The following is an 8,659-nucleotide window of genomic DNA, read 5'->3' on the forward strand; positions in this document are numbered from 1 at the left end:
TAAAATAAACTGGGGGGACTCCTCCCTCATTATTCAAAACCCATTTATCTCTGGCTCTCTCTCCTGATACACTCTAAACTGATCCCTTCCCTCGCCAGTAATTCACACCCACCAGGTAACAAACCTTTTTATTATTATTATTATTATTAAAATATACATTTCAGGTAGTAGCTATCAAACTTCTATGAGAATAATATTTACCTGGGATGCTAATGAAAAAATGAAATTATGGCTTTAGTAGTTCTAAGGAACAGCTCTAAGGAGTCTTTTTTAATTAATAAGCTTTTTTTTTTTAAGCAGTTTAAGGATTACAGCAAAATCAAGCAAAAAGTCTGAGTTCCCACACACCCCTTTCCCCATATACACAGCCTCCCCACCATCAACATCCCACATCAATGTGGCTCTTTTATTACAATTGATGAACCAACATTGACACATTATTATCAACCAAACTCCATAGTTTATGTTAGGGTTCACTCTTTGTGTTGTGCATTCTATGGGTGTTGACACTGAAATCTGTATTTTTAATAAGTACATTTAAGTAAATGTGATGCAATTGATTTGAGGGTAATGCTTTAAGGAACACTGCTCAGGGTCATTTATAATCAGATTAACACTACAATTATAATGTTACGATACTGAGGCCAACAACCATGGCCAGAGCAGTATTGTTACTTTAGAGTTGCTTTTCATAAATATCCTGGCACCCCTCAGTGCATAAATAGGATCTATTCCAAAAGTTTACTTCCAGCTTGGTCTTTTGGAACTCAGATCACATACTTTTCATAGAAGCAATTGATGTCAACAACGGTCAATTTCTTGGATTTGCCCTCCAAAGCTTGTTTCACTCATAACGTTAGAAGAATAAGGTTATTTAAGCAATTGGATTTTTTTTTTTAAAGGCAATAGAAATGTAAGCCCATAAAGTCAATAGACAAAAATACAAAATAAAAATCTTTGAGAACTGGAGATGATGGGATGGGATTTTTTTAAACAAAACTTCAAAGGCACAGACCATAAGGCAAAAAAAAAAAAATTAATTGAGGCGAGGGGTCATCTTGGCTCGTCTCAGCGCTGCTGGGCTCGCGGCCGGTGGTCCGGCCCTTCCGCCGCAGCCGCCATGTCCATGAAGGGCCGCTTCCCGATACGCCGCCCCCTGCAGTACCTGGGCCGGGGGACGTAGTGTTCAAGGACTCGGTGAAGGTCATGACGGTGAACTACAATACGCACGGGGAGCTGGGCGAGGGTGCCAGGAAATTCGTGTTTTCCAACATACCTCAGATCCAGTACAAGAACCCCTGGGTACAGATCATGATGTTTAAGAACATGACGCCAACACCCTTCCTGCGGTTCTATTTAGATTCTGGGGAGCAAGTCCTTGTGGACGTGGAGACCAAGAGCAATAAGGAGATCATGGAGCAGATCAAAAAGATTCTGGGGAAGCGTGAGGAAACCCTTGAGAGAGAGGAGCAGGAGAAAAGACAGCTTTCTCACCCAGCCCACTTCGGCCCCCGAAAGTACTGCCTGCGGCAGTGCATCTGTGAGGTGGCGGGGCAGGTGCCCTGCCCGGGCCTGGTGCCATTGCCCAGGGAAATGACAGGGAAGTACAAAGCAGCTCTGAAAGCCAGTGCCCAAGACTGAGGCCCCAGAAAAGCCCCTGGTCCTATTCCCCGAGAGACTGAACATCTCTTGGCAATAAAAGGGTCTCCTTTACACACTGTGTAAAAGCGCATGGGGGGAGGGGAGGAGTTGGGCTACAGCCAAGCTGCCCAGTGAACACCCTGTGCCATCAGGGCAATAAATGCTTCAGAATCACTGGAAAAAAAAATGAATTACATCAAAATACGACTTCTGTTCATGAAGGAGAGCAAGGACAAAGACCAGGTGACAGATTTAGAGAAGTTATTTGGGATGTTAGAAAACAGCAAGTATCTAGAATAAACAAGGAATTCCTCGAAATGAATAAGAAAAAAAATCAATTGCAAAATGAGCAACGATTATGAACAGGCAATTTGTAGGAAAGGAAACAGAAAGAACTGGTATAGGAAGAAATGTCCCAAATCGTTAATAGAGAAATATAAATTAGAACAGCAATGAGTTGTAAATTTGCACCTTTTAGGTTGGCAGAATTTAGACAGGATAACAGGCAGGGATTTCCCTCTGCACTGCTAAGTAAGAGTGTGAACCAGAGCAGTCATTCTGGAGAGCAGTCTATTCCAGTTGCTAAACATACCCTATGACCTACCAGTTGTGCTCCTGGATTTATGTCCAGGAATTTCTCACTAGCACCATGAGGGACAGCATATGAGGATGCTCACTGAAGTATCATTTGTGGTGAAGAGTTGGAAAAAATCTGGATCTTCATTATGGAGGAGTGGATAAATTATTTGGGGTGAGTGGAAACCATAGACTATTCTGTAGCAGGTCAGAGACAAAAAATGAAATCAACACAGGGCAACATGGATGGATGGATCTTTCTTTTTTTATTGAAGTATAGTTCATTTACAATATTGTGTTAGTTTCAGGTGTACAGCATAGTGACTCAGTATTTTTGCAGATTATATTATAGGTTATTACAAGATATTGGGTATAATTCCCTGTGCTATACAGTAAATCCTTGTTTTTTTTAAATCTATTTCATGTATAATAGTTTTATCTGTTAATCCTGTTCTCCTAATTTGTCCTTCCCCACACCTCTCCTCTTTGGTAACCATAAGCTTGTTTTCTATGGCTGTGAGTCTGTTTTTATTTTGTATATACATTCATTTGTATTATTTTTTAGATTACACATGTAAGTGATATATAGTATTTGTCTTTCTCTGTCTAACTTAATTCACTAATCATAATATCCTCTAGGTCCATCCATGTTGCTGCAAATGGCAACATTTCATTGTTTTAATGGCTGAGTGATATTCCATTGTATATGTATACCACATCTTCTTAAGCCACTCATCTATTGATGGGCACTTGGGTTGTTTCTATATCTTGGTTATTGTAAATAGTGCTGCTGTGACCATTGTATGTATCTTTTCAAATTAGAGTTTTCATTTTTTCCAGATACAGACCCAGGAGTGGGATAGCTGGATCATAGGGTAGCTCTATTTTTAGTTTTTTAAGGAGCCTTCATACTGTTTTCAATAGTGTTTGTGCCAATTTACATTCCCACCAACAGTGCAAGAGGGTTCCCTTTTCTCCACACCCTCCCCAGCATTTACTATTTGTAGACTTTTTTGATGATGATCATTCTGACTGGTGTGAGGTGAGATACCTCATTGTAGTTTTGATTTGCATTTCTCTAATAACTAGCAATGTTGAGCATCTTTTCATGTGCCTGTTGGCCATCTGTATGTGTTCTTTGGGAAAATGTCTGTTTAGTTCTTATGCCCATTTTTTGATTGGGTTGTTTGGGTTTTTTTCATATTGAGTCGTATAAATTGTTTGTATACTTTGGATACTAACCCCTTGTTTGTCACATCATTTGCAAATATTTTCTCCCATTTCATAGGTTGTCTTTTCATTTTGTTGATGATTTCCTTTGCTGTGCAAAAGCTTTTAAGTTTGATAAGGTCCCATTTTTTAATTTTTGCTTTTATTTATTTTGCCTTGGGAGAGTTATCTAAGAAAATATTGCTATGATTTATGTCAAAGAGTGTTTCACTTATGTTCTCTTCTAGGAGTTTCATGGTGTCATGTCTTAAATTTGGGTTTTTAAACCATTTTGAGTTTATTTTTATATATGGTGTGAGGGAATGCTCTAATTTCATTGTTTTACATGTAGCTGTCCAGCTTTCCCGGCACCACTTGTGGAAGAGATGGGTTTTTTTTTCTCCATTTTATATTCTTGCCTCCTCTGTCATAGATTAATTGACCATAGGTGTGTGGGTTTATTTCTGGGCTCTTTATTCTGTTCCATTGATCTATGTATCTGTTTTTGTGTCAATACCACACTATTTTGATTACTGTAGCTTTGTAGTATAATCTGAAGTCTGGAAGGGTTATACCTCCAGCTTCGTTCTTTTTTCTCAGGATTGCTTTAACAGTCAACACATGGCAACATGGATGTATCAAAAACAAGATGCTTAGTGAGAAAAAGGAAACAATAATATAGGTAATAAAATACCATTTACATACATTAAAAATAATTCATATCAAACAATGATCTACAGTGTGTAATATAAAATATATTAAAATAAAAATATATCCATTAATGGTTGCCCGTAGAGAGGGGAGAAGAATGACAGTGGGAAATGGGGATAAGGGGATTCAACAAGAGGAGGCCGTGTGGTGTGGGGGTAAAGAGGCTGGGCTATGGCATCCGGCTGATTGGATTAGAGCCTCAGCTCCACCCCTTACTAGCTGTGGGTCTCGGTGTCTCTTAAGCTTCTTCACGAGTAAAATGTAGATCCCATTATCTATCTTACAGCATCACAGTGAGGTTTAAAAGATACAGTCCAAGTAAAGCACTTAACTCAGTGCTTACTATATACACTTGGTATTCAATAAATATTAGCATTATTGTAATATAACTTCAGCCTTATCGTGAAGATCGATTGTGGGAACATTGTTTATTAAGGGTAGGAAATTAGGGCTGGGGGAGAGAAAGGAGATGGGAGAATGGAGGCAGGAGCAGGCTGAGTGCGGTGACAATTAAGTTTTCCATCTTTCCGATAAACATCTTGCAGTTGGTATCAGTCTCTCTCCTTTGCCCTTATTTTCTCCCCTAATTTTCTCTTCCACTTCCCCAGTTCCACAGAGGGTCCCACTTTTTGCCACCGGGTGCTGGGACAGAGTGACATTAGGTGGAAAAGAGTCCTGTGAAGTAGAGAAGGGGAGAGCTGTCATCTGTGATGAAGACAGAGTAGGGAGGATGGAAGTCTTTCTGTGTACAAACCGTCCCAACACTCAGTGGCTTAAGCAGACAATCACTTACTGTTCTTAGGAGTCTGTGGGTTACCTGGGGTTTGGAGCACCTGGACTAGACTCCTCTGGGGGTGTTTCTGCTCCACGTGTCTCTCACCCTCTTCCTGGAACTAATAGGCCAGCATGTTCTTCCCATGGTGATGACAGAGACACAGGAAAATCAAGCTCAATAGCACAGGACACTTGGGCCTCTGCTGTGTCACATCTGCTAAAATAAGTGGCCAAAGTAAATTGTATGGCCATGCCTACAGGTGGGGAATTGCACCCCGCCCCTAGGAGGAAGGCACAGCAAAATAATTGGACAGAGGACAGGGAAGGGTGAAGAACTGGCCCATTCATGCAATCAACACAGGAAGCCACATCCTTCTTATGAGTGACAGGCAAGAGGGAACACAGCCTAGCTGGAAAAGCAGGAAAACTGAATGCCAGATGATGCAAAAAGTGGGCCTGAGCAAGTCTCTCTCACACACACAGAGAAATACCCACACACATGAGGGCGGAAGCCCCAGTGACTAGTGTGATATTAACTTTAATATAGTAACTAAAGACAGATGAGTCTTACTCTGGGGTCTGGGGGTGGGACGTGCAGAAGGGTGCAGATCTATCCTTAAAGAAGTAGACAACTGAATAGATAGTGCTATTTGGGAATATTTTTTTTTAAATAAAGGAAAAAACCCCTTTCTTGAATCCAGAACAAATGCAGAGATGTTAACCAAAGACTGAGATGAAATTACAAGTTTTTATAAGGTTTGTTCCTAACCTTTAAATCATGATACCTTGCCCTGAACCTTTGATAGACTATCATAGCCTGCTGTTAATGTTCATACTAGTATCAGTAGCTACAGTCTGGCATATATAAAATTTAAATACAAAATTGTCAGTTTCTAATGAAATGGTTGAGTATCCACAAGTCTCTTTGAAGAAAAAAAATGAATCTTTTGTCCCAGGGTAGGGGAAAACCTGCTTAAGCAGCCTGAAATGTGCATTCATATTACATTATAAATGCAACAAAGAAGCATTCATTCATTCAAAAAGGCATTTTTGGTTTGAATACTAAATACAGATTCTAATGACTTTTTTTTTCCATAAATGTATTTACTTATTATTTTTGGCTGTGTTGGGTCTTCGTTGCTGCACGTGAGCTTTCTTTAGTTGCGGCGAGCGGGGGCTACTCTTCGTTGCAGTGTGCAGGCTTCTCCTTGCAGTGGCTTCTCTTGTTGCGGAGCACAGGCACTAGGTGCGCGGGCTTCAGTAGTTGTGGCACACGGGCTTAGTTGCCCCGCGGCATGTGGGATCTTCCCGGACCAGGGCTCGAACCCGTGTCCCCTGCATTGGCAGGCAGATTCATAACCACTGAGCCACCAGGGAAACACAGATTTAATGACTTTTCACTACTGTGTGCAAAATATCCCTTTCTCTGCTGCTAAAATTAAATTTAAATATGCCTTTCAGGGCTTCCCTGGTGGCGCAGTGGTTGAGAGTCTGCCTGCTGATGCAGGGGACACGGGTTCGTGCCCCGGTCCGGGAAGATCCCACATGCCGCGGAGCGGCTGGGCCCGTGAGCCATGGCCGCTGAGCCTGCGCGTCCGGAGCCTGTGCTCCGCAACGGGAGAGGCCACAACAGTGAGAGGCCCGCGTACCGCAAAAAAAAAAAAAAATGTCTTTCATACTTTAAAAATGTATCAAGGGCCCAATACCTAGAATGGTGCCTTGCAAACAAGGAAAAAAGAAAACAGTGGGCTCTATACATGAAAATCAACAAAATAATAATCATGGGTATGTAAAGGGGATTGTCATTTATTCCTATTTTAGTCCAAGCTGGACCTGGGACTGTGTATCTTTACGTTCTGTACCCTCAGTGCCCTGGCAGAGTGCCTGGCATCAGCAGGTGCTCAATATTTATTTCAGCTTAGCTAACTGGGAACTTTCTGCACTCCCCCAAACCAAAAACCTGAAATGAAAGAGTAATCAGATATCATACATATTACACCTGCATAGAGTCATCTGTCTTTACCACCTGGCCTATTCCTCATGTCAAGGGGCTTCTTTCTGTTATTGGAACCCTCCCTGATTCTCCTGTAAGAGCTGGGTTCTTCAAGTAAGACTAAATATTTGAAACATAGAGCGCCAAGTTTCCTTAATCCTAAAATCTTTTTAAAGATTAGAGCAGCCTTGTGTTGTCTGGAATAATTGAAGAGGTGCAAGTGCAAAATTGTCATTTGAAATATCTCAAGTCAGGTAATTCCATGACTCTTTCTCTCTGTAATGTACTTGATTGACAAATGATTTCCTGAGCTGATTTTTAAGTGGAACCGAGGAGAAATAGACATCTGAGGGAAGTGCCTTTCACTGGCTTTTGTTAAGCAAGAGAAGATAGAGTGAGCTGATGCTGACAGAACCCTCATTTCCTGAAAACTGAGTCTAAAATATCTGAAGGGTTAATCAAGTCTCTAGATTCTGCCCATTAGAAAGCATGGTGAAGTAGGGGAGAAGTGATGCCGCATGGGATGGGGGGACCACACAGTGAGCTTTCCTTGTGGGGGGGAGGACATGACCAACATGCACAAGTTACTCCAGGTTAGCCCCACATTTGTATTCGCTCCCCACCCCAGCCTCTGCTTTGTAGTTCTTGCCATTCCTTTGCTATCCCATTTCACCACTGTGTGAGGGTATGTGTCTGTGGAGGCCTCCACTGGCCTTTGAATGGTGAAGATCACTTTAACGAGTCTCATAATTTAGCAGTGACCTGCCTCACAGACTATGTCCTGAGCAATAATGGATGAAAAGATTGTGGAATCCTTTGCAGCTACAAAATGCTGCAAAGACTATAATGAGGAACAATTCCACAGAGGTTATAAGTTTTGTAGCCAAGAAGATAATAAGCAATTTTTATTCCCTGGTCTCCTGGGTCTGGCATGAGAGCAGTGCCATGCTAGACCCTGGGGATGCCTAGACCAACACTGTCCAACAGAAATGTCATGTGAGGCAGAAAAGTACTTTGATATTTCCTTGTAGCCACACTTTTAAAAGTTAAAAGAAAAAAAGATGAAATTAATTTTAAGAATATATTTAACCCAGTATATCCAAACTTTAAATTCAACATGTAATCAGTTTTGAAAAGTTATAAATTAAATATTTTTACATTTTTTTCATACTAAGTCTTAAAAATCCAGTGTGTACTTTATTCTTGTAGCTCATCTCGGTTCAATGAGCCACATTTCAAGCGCTCAATGGCCACACATGGCCAGTGGGGCCTGAATAGGACAGCACAGGCCAAGGCAGCAAATAGCCCACCTAATACAAGTTTTCTGACTTTAATTATAATGTCCATGAGTATGTGAAAACTGCTCTTAGCTTTCCACAAATAATTGATGAATCTGACCTGCTGTGTTTCCCAGCAGGAACCCAGCTTCAGGGAAGGGAAGAGGAAAAGCATCAGTGTTTTCTGAGCTACTGTATGAACAAGGACTTAGGTCATCTCATTTGCTCCAAAACAGATCTGTGAGAAGGGGAAATGGTCCTTATTTTGCAGAAGAGAAAATCAATATCAGCGAGTCCAAGGGCTCACCAGGGTCACACAGCTAGTGCTGGCAAAGCAGGGAGGGAGGGAACTCGGGCTTGGCTCCAGAGCCCTGGCACTTTCTGCTCTATCACGGTCCCTCAGACCTCACTAAATAGCAGTGGCTCTCCAACTGGTGAGGTCTCCTAGAGGTCTTGTTCAAACACTGGTTGCTGGCCT

General features: G+C 41.5%; 1 pseudogene across 1 annotated transcript; it reads left to right on the plus strand.

Moving 5' to 3' along the window:
- Window positions 1–1,120: 1,120 nt before the first annotated feature.
- Window positions 1,121–1,641, plus strand: LOC307058331 (small ribosomal subunit protein mS25-like; annotated as a pseudogene). Its single transcript has one exon. The product of its transcript is annotated as a small ribosomal subunit protein mS25-like (transcript).
- Window positions 1,642–8,659: the final 7,018 nt, after the last annotated feature.

The sequence above is a fragment of the Hyperoodon ampullatus genome (assembly GCF_949752795.1).
Source record: "Hyperoodon ampullatus genome assembly, chromosome: 9".
Taxonomy (NCBI): domain Eukaryota; kingdom Metazoa; phylum Chordata; class Mammalia; order Artiodactyla; family Ziphiidae; genus Hyperoodon; species Hyperoodon ampullatus.